The sequence below is a fragment of the Pongo abelii genome, chromosome 3 (genome assembly GCF_028885655.2).
Source record: "Pongo abelii isolate AG06213 chromosome 3, NHGRI_mPonAbe1-v2.0_pri, whole genome shotgun sequence".
Lineage (NCBI taxonomy): Eukaryota > Metazoa > Chordata > Mammalia > Primates > Hominidae > Pongo > Pongo abelii.
The window spans coordinates 53952474-53967220 of record NC_071988.2 but is presented as its reverse complement, the minus strand read 5'-3'; positions in this window follow the sequence as shown (position 1 = coordinate 53967220).

Here is a 14747-nt window from a genome sequence, read left to right as displayed (position 1 = left end):
TCTTCAAGGAGAACTACAAACCACTGCTCAATGAAATAAAAGAGGATACAAACAAATGGAAAAACATTCCATACTCATGGGTAGGAAGAAGCAATATCGTGAAAATGGCCATACTGCTCAAGGTAATTTATCAGTTCAATGCCCTCCCCTTCAAGCTACCAATGACTTTCTTCACAGAATTGGAAAAAACTACTTTAAAGTACATATGGAACCAAAAAAGAGCCCGCATTGCCAAGTCAATCCTAAGCCAAAAGAGCAAGGCTGGAGGCATCACACTACCTGACTTCAAACTATACTACAAGGCTACAGTAACCAAAACAGCATGGTACTGCTACCAAAACAGAGATATAGACCAGTGAAGCCGAACAGAGCCCTCAGAAATAATGCCACATATCTACACCTATCTGATCTTTGACAAACTTGACAAAAACAAGAAATGGGGAAAGGATTCCCTATTTAATAAATGGTGCTGGGAAAACTGGCTAGCCTTATGTAGAAAGCTGAAACTGGATCCCTTCCTTACACCTTATACAAAAATTAATTCAAGCAGCATTAAAGACTTAAATGTTAGACCTAAAACCATAAAAACCCTAAAAGAAAACCTAGGCAATACCATTCAGGACATAGGCATGGGCAAGGACTTCATGTCTAAAACACAAAAAGCAATAACAACAAAAGCCAAAATTGATAAATGGGATCTAATGAAACTAAAGAGTTTCTGCACAGCAAAAGAAACTACCATCAGAGTGAACAGGCAACCTACAGAATGGGAGAACATTTTTGCAATCTACTCATCTGACAAAGGGCTAATATCCAGAATCCACAGTGAACTCCAACAAATTTACAAGAAAAAAACAACCCCATCAACAAGTGGGCGAAGGATATGAGCAGACACTTCTCAGAAGAAGACCTTTATGCAGCCAAAAGACACATGAAAAAATGCTCATCATCACTGGCCATCAGAGAAATGCAAATCAAAACCACAATGAGATACCATCTCACACCAGTTAGAATGGCAATCACTAAAAAGTCAGGAAACAACAGGTGCTGGAGAGGATGTGGAGAAATAGGAACACTTCCTCACTGTTGGGGGACTGTAAACTAGTTCAACCATTGTGGACATCAGTGTGGCAATTCCTCAGGGATCTAGAACTAGAAATACGATTTGACCCAGACATCTCATTACTGGGTATACACCCAAAAGATTATAAATCATGCTGCTATAAAGACACATGCACACGTATGTTTATTGCGGCACTATTCACAATAGCAAAGACTTGGAACCAACCCAAATGTCCAACAATGATAGGCTGGATTAAGAAAATGTGGCACATATACACCATGGAATACTATGCAGCCATAAAAAAGGATGAGTTCATGTCCTTTGTAGGGACATGGATGAAGCTGGAAACCATCATTCTCAGCAAACTATCGCAAGGACAAATAACCAAACATCACATGTTCTCACTTATAGGTGGGAATTGAACAACGAGAACACATGGATACAGGAAGGAGAACATCACACACTGGGGCCTGTTTTGGGGTGGGGGAAGGGGTAGGGATAGCATTAGGAGATATACCTAATGTTAAAATGATGAGTTAATGGGTGCAGCACACCAACACGGCACATGTATACATATGTAACAAACCTGCACATTGTGCACATGTACCTTAAAACTTAAAGTATAATTAAAAAAAAATTGACTGCCCCACTGGATTTTGAACTTGCATGGCCCCTGTTACCCTTAGTTTTGGCCAATTTCTCCCATTTTGAATGATTGTGTTTACCCAATACCTGTACACTCATTGTATTTAGGAGGTAACTAGCTTGCTTTTGAGTTTACAGGCTCATAGGCGGAAGGGAATTGCCTTCTCTCAGATGAGACTTTGGATTGTGGACTTTTGGGTTAATGATGAAATGAGTTAAGACTTTGATTGGTTTTAAAATGTGAGGACATGAAATTTGGAGGGGTCAGGGGCAAAATGATACGGTTTGGCTATGTCTTCATCTAAATCTCAACTTGAATTGTATCTCCCAGAATTTCCAAGTGTTGTGGGAGGGACCCAGGGGGAGAAAATTGAATCACGGGGGCTAGTCTTTCCTGGCTATTCTCATGATAGTGAATAAGTCTCACAAGATCTGATGGGTTTATCAGGGGTTTCTGCTTTTGCTTTTTCCTCATTTTTCTCTTGCCTCTGCCATGCAAGAAGTGCCTTTCACCTCCCGCCATGATTCTGAGGCCTCCCCAGCCATGTGGAACTATAAGACAAATTGAACTTCTTTTTCTTCCCGGTTTCGGGTATGTCTTTATCAGCAGCATGAAAACAAACGAATACAGATTTGCATGGCACTAATCACTACTAATGTTGAACATCTTTTCATGTACTTATTTGTCATTTGTTTATCATCTTTGTGTATTTAAATATTTTGCTTACATTTTACTCATTTTTTTCTTTTTGCTTTTAAGTTTTAAAAGTTATTTAAATATTCTGGATATTAATCTCTTATAACATACATGATTGGCAAATATTTTCTCCTGTTATGTATTTAGGTTGTTGTTTCACTTGCTTGATGCTTTCTTTTGATTTATAAAAATTGGTAATTTTAACAAAGTTTAATTTGTCTATTTGTCCTTTTGTTGCTCATACTTTTGGTTTTATATATAGGGATCCATTGCCATATTTAAGATTATGAAATCACACTTCTATGCTTTCTTCTAAGAGTTTCATTGTTTTAATTTATATTTTTAGGTCATTAATTTATTTTGTATTAATTTTTATATGTGAAGTAAAGTAGGGGTTCAACTTTTTTTTTTGCATATGGAAAACTACTTGTGCCAACATCATTTATTGGAGAAATTATTTTTCTTCAATTTAATGGATTTAATACCCTTGTCAAAAATCAATTGACCATTATTTCTGGACTCTACTATGGATTCTATCATAGTCCATGGTCCATATATCTATCCTCATGCCAGTTCCACACTGTTTTGATTACTATATCTTTGTAATAAATTTTGAATTGGAAATATGTGAGTCATACAACTTTGTATTTTTTTAGGAGTTTTTTGTTTTTGTTTTGTTTTGTTTTACTATTCAAGGCCACTAGCAATTACTATGAAACAACTAGATTGACTTCTTTGTTTCAGACTACAGACTGTTGGAATTTTGATAAGCATTACAATAAATTTATAGAAGTGTTACAATTTTAACACTATTGACTTTCTTTTTATAAACATGGGATGTCTTTTCATTTATTTAGGTCTCTAATTTCTTTCAGCAGTGTTTTATAGTTTCAGTATGTAAGTGTTTCACTACCTTGGAAGAATGTATTTCTTTATATATTTTTCCTAATAGTGCTATTGTAAATGGCATTGCTTTCTTAATTTTCCTTCCAGATTGTTCATTGCTGTTATACAGAATAACAACTGATGTTTGTGTGTTGATCTTATAACCTAAAATTTTGTTTGAGGTAGCTTGTTAGCTCTAGAAGCTTTCTTAAGGATTATTTGAAATTATATATATAATTTCTATATATGTGTATGTATTTTCATGAATAAAAAATATATATGAATATAATGTATATGTATTATACATGTATATACACATGAATACATGCATAAAATACATATATGAATAAAATATACAAACTATATGTATGAATCAGAATATCTATCAAAATAGACATTTTGAACAATAGATTCAAGATGTTGTTCCATCTATTATTGAAAATGGGGTATTGAAGTCTCCAACTATCATTTTAACGGTGGATATTGAAGTTTCCAACTACAGTTTTAAAGTGTCTATTTTTTCTTTAATTTTGTAAATGTTTGCTTCCATATATCTTGAGTCTCTTTTGTTTGATGTAATTATGTTTATAATTGGTAATCTTTTGATGAATTAAGATTTATATCAATATATAATAGCCTTTTTGTCTCAAGTAACATAAAGAACATGGGATTGACTCAAGAATAGACATATAACAATAAAAGAGTTTACAAACTGACTGTTACATATAGTCAATTTATGCCATAATTGAAACTGTATTGCAATGAAGAAGGGATAACCTTCTCAATAAATGATGCTGGTCAATAAGAAGTCCATCTCGAAAACATGTGCCTTCTTTCTTAACTGAAACAATAAGCAAATTCAATTCCTGTGAAATTATAGATTTAATTTAAAAAGTAGCTCTGCAGATGATATAGGAAAATGTCTAAATTTGCTTGGCCTAAACAAATATATCTTCAACAAGACACATTATCCATTAAGTACAGGATTGCTAAATTGGACTTCTTAAACTTAGAAATATAATGTTTAAAATTTATATGTTCAAAATATGTTTAAATGAAATATATAACAACTTGAAAATTAATAAAAATAAATGATCACTGAATTAAAATATTAGCAAAATACCTGAAGAAGCCCTTCACACACATAAAAAATCTAAATGGCTGATAAGCCTATGAGAAAGAAGAAATCAATATCATTCATTAACAAACAAGTTTTAGTTAAATGTAAAATGTGATGTTAGTAATCACAATCAGAAGGCATTAAGAAAAAGAAAAAAATACTGACAATAAAGACAATAAAATGTTAGTGTTGCATTAGAAAAATACATCTCCATATATTTTGGATATAACAAGTAATAAACACCAGAAATAGCCTTAAACACTCTGAAAGCTAGATGACTAGTGACAACCCTATGTTTTTGAAGTCGTAAGGTCAACAGGTGCTTTATTCAACAGACCATGATTCCATGGCTGAAGTTAAATCAATCACTAAACACACCACTTCTAAAAGTTTGCTAATCCCTGACTTCCACCATCTTAAAATTCCTGTATAAATTTGAAAGTTTTTTATATTTAGAAACCTTGAAACTGAAAAGCATATCTTCGTATATCAAAAACTTAGAATACTTTTGGTTTCACATATTTACCTGAAAGTTCTTCCTTTGAAGATATGAATATCAGCAAGGAAAATGAACAACTGGAATTTTTATTTATTGCTGGTAAGAGAATAAGGAGCAAGACCCTTTTAGGAAAACCACTGGGCAGCATTGACTAAAATTGAAAAAAAGCTGCTTGTAATACAGTAATTCTAATACTATATATTACAAAATAATAATGATTGTATAATAGAGGTTATACTACCTTCATTTATTATAGCCAAAATTGTAAATATCTCAAATATGAATAATGAAAATAATGGATTATTAAATTGTGTTGGAGTCATACAATGGAATACAATTTATCAAAAAATAAACCTACATACGTATGTTATAAATAATTTGATTAATATCATAGATGTACTGAACACAGCACATGTGGTATGATTGTTTATGCAAAGCTCATAAATGAGAAAATCTCAATTGATTTGTGTATTTTACTAAATGTGTATTGTCCTTTAGAAAATATATATAGTTAAAAGAAAAAAATTACTATGAATGAGAATACAAATTTGAATTCAAATTGTATTCAATCTGAATGAATACAAACAAAAACCATGCCAAATTATTTCATAGTATAATCAATGCAAACCAAAGATACAGAGATTTATTTTTAAAAAACACTTTGAAAAGTCACTCTACATTAAAAATCAAATAAGAAAAACTAACAATTGATTTCTATATGATGAACGCTTCATTTACCTCGCTTCCTCCAGCAGCACTAGGTCTAACCAGACACCCATGAAAGCAGTTCATGTTCTTGATATTAGTGTTAACTCATTCCTGTATCTATAAGACTTTGAAATGGCTAGATATTTCCTGTTTCTTGTTGCACTATTATGCTGGCAAATAGTGACACACATCTTTAAAGAAGAATTAAAATATGTATTGAAATTACTTGCAGTGACATTTTTTTCCCTATTCAATGGGACTCAGCCTACAGCCATTGGGTTTATAACTGTGAATTGGCTCAGACATCAAAATTGAGCAAGGCATAATTTTTTTTTTACTGGAGTGGTTGATAATATCTTCCTATTTGTTTTATTCTACAAATTGAGCAAAACTTTAGTCTTCTGACCAACTAAGAGCAAAACTTTAGTCTTCTGACCAACTATCTTAACCCTGAAAACTGATCTAATAACTAATGCCAGAGCCTCCTTTAGGTCAAGGCACCATAAATGCCAATTTCTTATTGCTTTTATTATGCCACTTTGCATAAAATAACAATTGGCTTCTACACTCTGAGCTCCTGGACCCATTATTAATAAGAGACATTTCACTTTCACATAGCAGCCTTCTCTGTCATCTTGCTTTGCATAGAGCCATCACTGCCACGTTTCTCAAAGAAGCAACTGCTGTCAAGACATTTTCAATGTTCTCTATCTGTTAATATTCTAATAGCTTGTTTTTTCCCCTTTTCCACATATCTAATGATGTTTTCCTATTAGTATGCAAATATGATTGAGACTTAAACTAGTTAACTGTCAAACTGAGCAATGTTTTATTTATAATTTCAGAAGAAAGCTGAATTTTCTGCTACCATGGGATTATGTGTGCCCTCTAGATCAACATAATTCATTCCCATCTATCTAGACTTAAGCTAACCAATTCAAAGGTGCTATCGCTATTAGAATATTCATATAATGTTGAATTTGATATACCTATTGTACTGCATTCAATCATATATACCTATTTCTAGCTGCTAGTGTTGTCTATGAGTGATGTTAAAGAAGTGCTATTGGAAAGGTGCTTTTTTTTTTTTTTTGAGGCAGACGGTTGCTCGGTCACCCAGGCTAGAGTGCAGTGGCATGATCTAGGCTGACTGCAATGCCCACCTTCCATGTTCAAGCAATTCTCCTGCCTCAGCCTCCCAAGTAGCTGGGATTATAGGTGCATACCACCATGCTTGGCTAATTTTTGTATTTTTAGTAGAGATGGGCAGAGTTTCACCATATTGGCCAGGCTGGACTCAAACGCCTGACCTCAGGCCATCCACCTGCCTTGCCCTCCCAAAATGCTGGGATTATAGGTCTGAGCCACCTCACCCGGCCAGAAAGTTACATTTTTATCGTTAGACTACATTTTGGTCTTGCTTGCTCTAGGGGCTTTCTATAAAATTGTGTCTGAGGCAAATTGAATAATATTGCAGGATCTGGTGAATAATTGACCTTTATTTTTGAACATTTTTCATGTACTTTTAAAATAACCACTGCATGAAAAGAGTTAAGCAACTAAATTGACTTCATGTGTATACCATTTGCACACAAATCAAATATTCCAGCTTTCAATATATATTTTCCTGATCTTATTTGCTTAGTTTTGGATGAAAGTTCTGAAAGCTGGTAATCTACTGAGAAAAATAAATACTTCTATCACTCTATGTTCTAAAAGGCATAAGCTATATGAAACTCACAGTATCTCCCCATAAAAATAAACACAAGAAAAAAAGACAATTTATACAAATTAATTTTCAAGCTATTTAAGTTGTGTTTGCTTAGTGTAGAAGACAATTGTTTTTCTGATTAATATAGTTACTATTTCTTGAGATTATTTTCTTTAGAGTTGTTAGAAGTAGACTTTCTTGTGTATGCTTTCATTGGCCTTCTTTAAAAAATTTTAAATACAGGTGTAGGCTACTTTTTTTAAAAAAGGAAAGCAATTTAAAAATCCAAACTGTGTTAGACTATATAGTGTTAAAATAAACTTGAGATGGAGGCTAATAATTGTTTTGTTTTCTTACTTACATTTAGCTCTGAAAGGTATTCAGAGCTCTTCCATCAAGCACACATACAAATTAAAATTTAATTTAAAAATTATCGGTGAAAACTTTTAAAATATTGTACCTTTTTAGGGGGAAGATGGAACTTAACTGGTGAGTTCAATTATAACAATATATTATTCCAATGAATTCTGAAATTCAACTTTTTTTTACAAAATTTTATCACTTTACATGCATTTTTTCCTGCTTATTGACAAATACAGAAGTTTGGATTTGTGTTTATAGAAACACTTTATATAATGAGATTAAAAATATGAGAAGCTCATAAGTAGTAATTGGAAAATTACTATATGAGGCACTAGATAATAAAACTAATAAATATGTTAACTCGAATCTCACAACAAAAATTTCTGATCTGGTTCTTTGAAAAACCTTAGGACCAATTTATATAAAACACTCTTGCAATAAGCTTCCCAGTTCATTTATTTCTTTTGAAATAATTTACTTTCTCTTGTTTTTTTTGCTGAGAAAATACTACTTCAAAGATAGTGTTCATAAAACTATGGTAAAAAACTATACTTACTATAGTATTTATCTTACCACATGGTTTTATATCACTGAGAAAAAATACTATATTGGTCAATTTTAATATTCGTAATAGAGAAATGATACATACTTGAATTGATGTGCTGATAAATGTGTAAAAATTGACTCTTGGGTGAGGGAGCTCTATTTATAGTGTTTGGCAATTTGTGTGATATAAATACTTCTAGCAGGGCTTATTTCAAGCTACTAGTATGACATCTTGAAAACAAAGTTGCAAAAAGAAGCAACATTCAAGCCTGAACAAGATGCTTCCAGTATACCACCCTTTACCTAAAAATGGAGTTTTGAAGTAAATGTGTGATAATTTTTGTTAATAACTTTGCACAATAATTTATTATAATTCAGACAGGTTACAACTCTAAATCATATTTTTTAATCCTAATTACTGATAGCTTTGCTTGTTTGTAATTTCTACTACTTGAACAGACCCATATGCTGTGTTTGCTATCTTCCAGCTTTTGTTAGGTAGGTATTAGCGGTGGGGAGGGCGGAAGCAAAGTGAAGTTGTAACAGTAATGAAAAAGGGGTTAACTAATTTCTGCTAATGAAGTATCATAGTACAACTTCAAGGCAGTCACCACATAAGAAGTAGGGATATTTACTACCTCAGTCAGAATTCCATCATATAAACAAAACTACTAGAAACGATATAGAATATGGAACGTAATGTAAGTGTGTGACCTTACATAGTTGTACCAGTTAGTTAAACATTTATGTCCTTTTTAAAAAAAAAATCTTACTGTGACTGAATTTTGGAAGGGCAGACAGTGGAGAGATAAAATGGATGTGTAGTGGGAAAAAAAAAAAACAAGAAAAAATTAAAACCTGTAAGAAAAACCTGGAAGCTGTATTGGTCTCCCATTGCCTTCAAATCTCAAATTTTGTGATACAGGTGATCTGCTGGAGAAGCTGTCCAGTTTCATCATAAGCTAAATATACCCCTGGTCCAGGAATTGGAGAAGCTGAAGGAGGGCATGGGATGAGCTGTGGAACCAAATGCTGTTGCAAACCTACAGAGTGAGCTAGCATTTTATCAAAAAGTTCATGGGCCACAACAGAATCTGGAGACTGTGCCTATCCTTTTAATATGACTGGGGCTTCACTTCTGCCTTCCAAAGCTCATGCAGGTTCACTTGGCCCACGTTCACCCAGGACAATATATAGAAGACATTTATTAGGAACATAGTTTTAGTTTAAATAAATTGACATAACACAAATTCTCTACAGTTACAATGGTTTCTAATTACTCTAAAAGTTAAGCAATGCATTCCAGTTAGTCTCAAAGATACAAATACTTCCAGGGATTCTTTTTTTTTTTTTTTTTTCACTCTTTAATCTCCATGTTTTCTTTCCAAATCTAATAAATTTCTGTCAAATAAGTTCTCCTAACTCAATATAGTTATTTTTCTCTAAATTGAGTGTACAATTAGAAGGTTTTTACAGATCTAATAAAATGTACTATTCTGAAGTTGATGCTTTAAAATGAAAACAAATTCAAGATCATTGATAGACATTTGAGAAGAAACAATTGCCTATACAACCCACATTTTTTAAAGAATCTAAGTGGATATTAGATGAGCTTGTCCATTATTTATATTCTAATAAGGTGGATAAAGGAAAGAAAGCAATGTTAAATTGCTCAAGCATGACATGGTTTGAAACGATAACATGACCATAAGTCAGCTGTCAGACTATTTTGATCCCTAAACTTTTGATCCTATCCATTGTTCACAATTGTATTGTCAATAAATTATATCCTCAAGTAGGCCTCTTCTATCTTCAGCTCTCAGAATGAATTTTAATCTAAGACAATTAATTCTTAGTTTATTCAAGACTGAAAGTCTTTGAGAAGTAAGCCTTGCACTAAATCTCTACCAGAATAAGCATGATTGTAATTAACTGAGCCAATTTGATTTTATGCTCTTGAGCAGAAGAACAAGGTATAGGTTAGTTATTTATTGAATTTTTAGAGGAGAAAAAAGCAAAAAGCCACAATGAAAATGTAATGAAAAAGCAATAGAAGCTTTGTACAAATGAAATCCATGAATAAATCAAATAATAAGAAAAGCAAAATATTTAAGCAGAAAAATTATCTTGGCCAATAACTGTAACTCATAGATTACCTGCCAAGCGACTATTGCTTTTATCCACAAATCTAGGGCAGACGGTACATCCGTCCTGAATAAACATAATGAATGAGTGGCTAATGTAATACTTTGTGAATATTTAGGGCCTCCTGTGTTTTATGAGTCCTTGATGCATACTTGGTTCTTTTATCTTTCTCTATGTTCGGCATTTATTATGAGCTACTTTTTTTATTTCAAACACTTTTTACAAGCTACTTTATTCTACTATTATTTTCTGTAACAGAATAGAATATGTATAAATAATATATATAGCAAATATACATAACAAATGTATTAGATCTTATTTATTTGATACAAATTATAATATTAAAAGATAATTTTTCTATCAGAGGGGAAAATTGTATTTAAAAGAACAAAAATACTTTTAGTTCTTAGTCACATTAAATACAGTGTTTAAGATAATGTATTAATTTAAATACCGTATTTAAAATGGAGAGGTGGAGAAGCATTTCCAGAATGGTGTAGTAAGGGCCTCTGTAAAGCTAGTCTTCCATTACAGGAATCAGAACACTGGAAAAATTGTCAAAATTGACATTTTCAGGACTCTGAAAATTAATAAAAGATTTGACAGAATTTGAGGAGTGCTTATTAAGAAAAATAACTGATTCCCATTAAAAACAGAGCAGTATGAGGCATTTTAACTTGCCTATACTACTCTCTGTCTACCAGATATGTGTTAATGTTGAAAAGTAGCATTCTTGTAACCATAGAACTTGTGAAAACCAGCATTCTAACAGCCACTGGAGAGAGTAGAATGGCTTTGGAGCTTCCCAGCAGAGCCACATCTCCAGAGAACTATTATTATTTTAACTATTTGGAATCACATTGGAAAAAAAAAAAAAGACATTCATACAGATAGTCTTTATTTGGACCTGACTCAGAGATCATTCAATGAAAGATCCTATTATTAGAACATTCACTAAAAAATAATTAGCCACGAATTATTTGTCACTGCAGCTACCCAAGATGGTAATACTAGTTTTAGCAAACAAATGCTGCTTTAAAAAATCTAAAAGAAAAATTTGAAAATGAGATTTTCATAGGGGAATCTGAGGAGCTCCAAAATATTCTTGGGAATGTAGAAGGACACATGAATGAACAGGTTGCACTTATGCCCAGGAAAGACAAGAGAAGGCCCTAATCTCTTATCTATGGCTGACTTGGAGGCTCTGGGCAAGCAGGAAGTAAAGGCTAAGGCAGAGTTGAAAACTGATGGTGCCTTTAGAGAGAACCCAGCCTCAAATACACAGAGCCTCTTGGCAAAGGGTGGAAGGCAGCTTAAAGGCATTAAGACAATCTCTGTCTAATCAGTAGCTGATGAATTATGTAATCAAACGGAGACTTCAGAACTACACATGACAAAGAATAAAGAGTTTGTAGAATGAATCCAGGAAAATGATTAAACAAACAAACAGTACCAATAACAACACAAATAGCAGCAACAGCAAACCCCTGTAGTAGAATATTCTAATTCTAGGGTTGCTACATGTAATTATTTAAAATGTGCAGCTTCAACAACAATGGTAATAATAACAAAATATGATACATATGAGGAAACATAAAAGTATGGCCAATAAAAGGAAAAAAATCAGTAGAAACTCTTTTTGATGAAGCCCAGTTGTTGAAATTACTAGACAAATATTTTAAATCCGCTATTATAAATATTTTCAAAAAATTAACAGAAAACTATGTAGAAAGACTTTCTAAAGCTTAAGGAAAATGTCCTATCAAATAGAGGATAGTAAGAAAAAGAAGTTACCTAAAAAACACAAAAAGAAATTTAAATGTTAAAAAGTAAAATAACTGAAATAAAAAAATCATTAAAAAGGCTAAACAACAGACTTGAACTGGCAGAAGAGTAGACAAGTGAACTTGAAAATAGGTCAATTGAGCACATTTAGTCAGAGGCACAAAATAAAAAAAAAATAAAATACATACAGTATAAATTTTTTTAAAAAGCGAGACACCATTAAGTGTACCAATATGCAAATAATACCGCAGATATAAGAGAGAAAACAATAGAAAAATATTTTAAAAATAATAACTGAAACTTTTCAAAGCAGAAAAAATAATACTAATAATCTACACATCAAACTAGCTTAACTAATTTCGAGTAAGGTAAATTCAAAGAGATCAATGCTTAAGAGTATCAGCATTAAACTGTAGAGGAAAAAAAATCAAGGAAAGCATGATTTAACAAATACAAGAATTGTCAATAAGATTAATAGTGGATTTCAGAATTTATGAATTCAGGATTAACAGAAATTATGGAGGACGGAAAGTAGACAGATAACACAGTCACAGTGGTTAAAAACAACACTGCCAATCAAAAACTTTATACCCAGAAAAACATTGCTTCAAACTCTACAAGAAAATAGACAGAGATTCTTCAGGATAAAATAAAAACAGCACAGAGTAACTTGAGTCATCCAACAGAATTAGCTCTCTATGGTAAACTACACAAAAAATATATAAAAATATATAAATGTAATAATTTTATCACGTTTTTCTGCTATTTTTCTTTAACTTTATAAATTCATAATGATAAAACTGTTCTGGGGCTGATAACATATGAAGGTGTACTTTGTATGACAATTATAGTACAAATGAGGGGAAAGAAACGAAGCTGCATGGAATATATTTTTGTATATTATTAAAATTAAGTTGGTATTAATTGACTAGATGTTTTAAGTTTAGATATTAATTATTATCCCCAAGATCTCTACTGATAAAATAATTTATAAAATATGGTATACTAGAAACATTTATTTAATGAAAAATAAGGCAATAATGGAGGAATAGAAGAACTGAAACTTATTTAATGTAAAAGAAGGCAATAATGGAGGAATAGAAGAACTGAAACACATAAAACATGTAAAAAATGCAAGGCATCTTCTTCACAAGGCAGCAAGAAGAAATGCTGAGCAAAGGAGTGAAGAGCCCCTTATAAAACCATCAGATCTCATGAGAACTCACTATCATGAGAAGAGCATGGGGAAAACCACCCCTATGACTCAATTACCTCCACTTGGTCTCCACATTGACACATGGGGATTATGGGAATTTTGGGGACTACAATTAAAGATGAGATTACAGTGGGAATACAAAGTCTAACCTTATCAGTCAGAACCTTAAAAACAGCAAAGCAAAAAACAACAAAAAATAAATAATAACCCATTGTTTTTGTCCTCAAACAATCAATGAGCTGTGTATATTGTTGATGGTGTGTGTGTCTGTGTGTGTGCTAGAAGAGAGAGGGTGGGGATTTGTGTTTTAAATTAATATTCTTCTTACTACACAGCACACCATAATATTAAGAAATATTTTACATAATTAACTTTGAAAGATATAAGTTGTTAAAATTTAAATGGTAAAGTAAATTATAAGTACTTAAAATTAAATGTCTTCATTTAGTTTATCTTATGTTCACTATTAAATAGTAATAAAGTTCATTTGAAATGTTTACTTGTGATAAAACAATCTGTCTTGGGATCATTAGAAATCCAAGCTTGTCTGTCATTCTGTTTCTGACAATGAAAGGATGGAATAACTTTCATTTATTTTATCTCTAACAGAAGAAAAAGAGAAATTATAGGAAACATATTTTTGCTTGTTTTGTTATATTTTACAGTGCAGTAGTTTTCTGTCTAAAGCTATCTCATGTAGTAGTCTAATAAATAAAATTACATGTGTCTTTTAATATTTCTCCTGAGTTGGATTTCCCAATTAAAGAATGTGTTCTCTACTATAAGAAGAATAAAACTTAATGGAACATTCTAAAGAAAGATTATAAAGGACATATAATATTTTAGTGCTTTATTAAAGCTGTATTTACATTGAGAAAATTGCAGCAAAATGTTCACAGTTAAATTCTTATTTCATCAGAGTAACTATGCATGATAAAAAAAATTATTTAATGTGTTTCCCCAGAAAATAAACATCAGCCCAAATGCAAATTAATGGTATAAATAAGACTTTTCTGGTAAAATCTATTAAGTGACATTAATTTGGAATAACCATATTACTGAAGTAAGTCACTTTATTAGGTGTTTAATGACCCGAATAAATACTTCTGGTGAATAGTGACATGCATTATGTAAAATTTTCAAATTCAAACCTGAACCATTCAGAATTTTAGGCTTTGTGAAGAACACAGAAAACAAGTCACTAGTTCTGATGATTCATTTTATATGACAACTTGATTGAGCCACAGGGTGCCCAGATATTTGATTAAACATGATTCTAGGTGGTGTCTGTGAGAATGTTTCTGAATGTGATAAACATGTGAATTAGCAGACTGAGTAAAGCAGATTGCCTCCTCCAATCCATT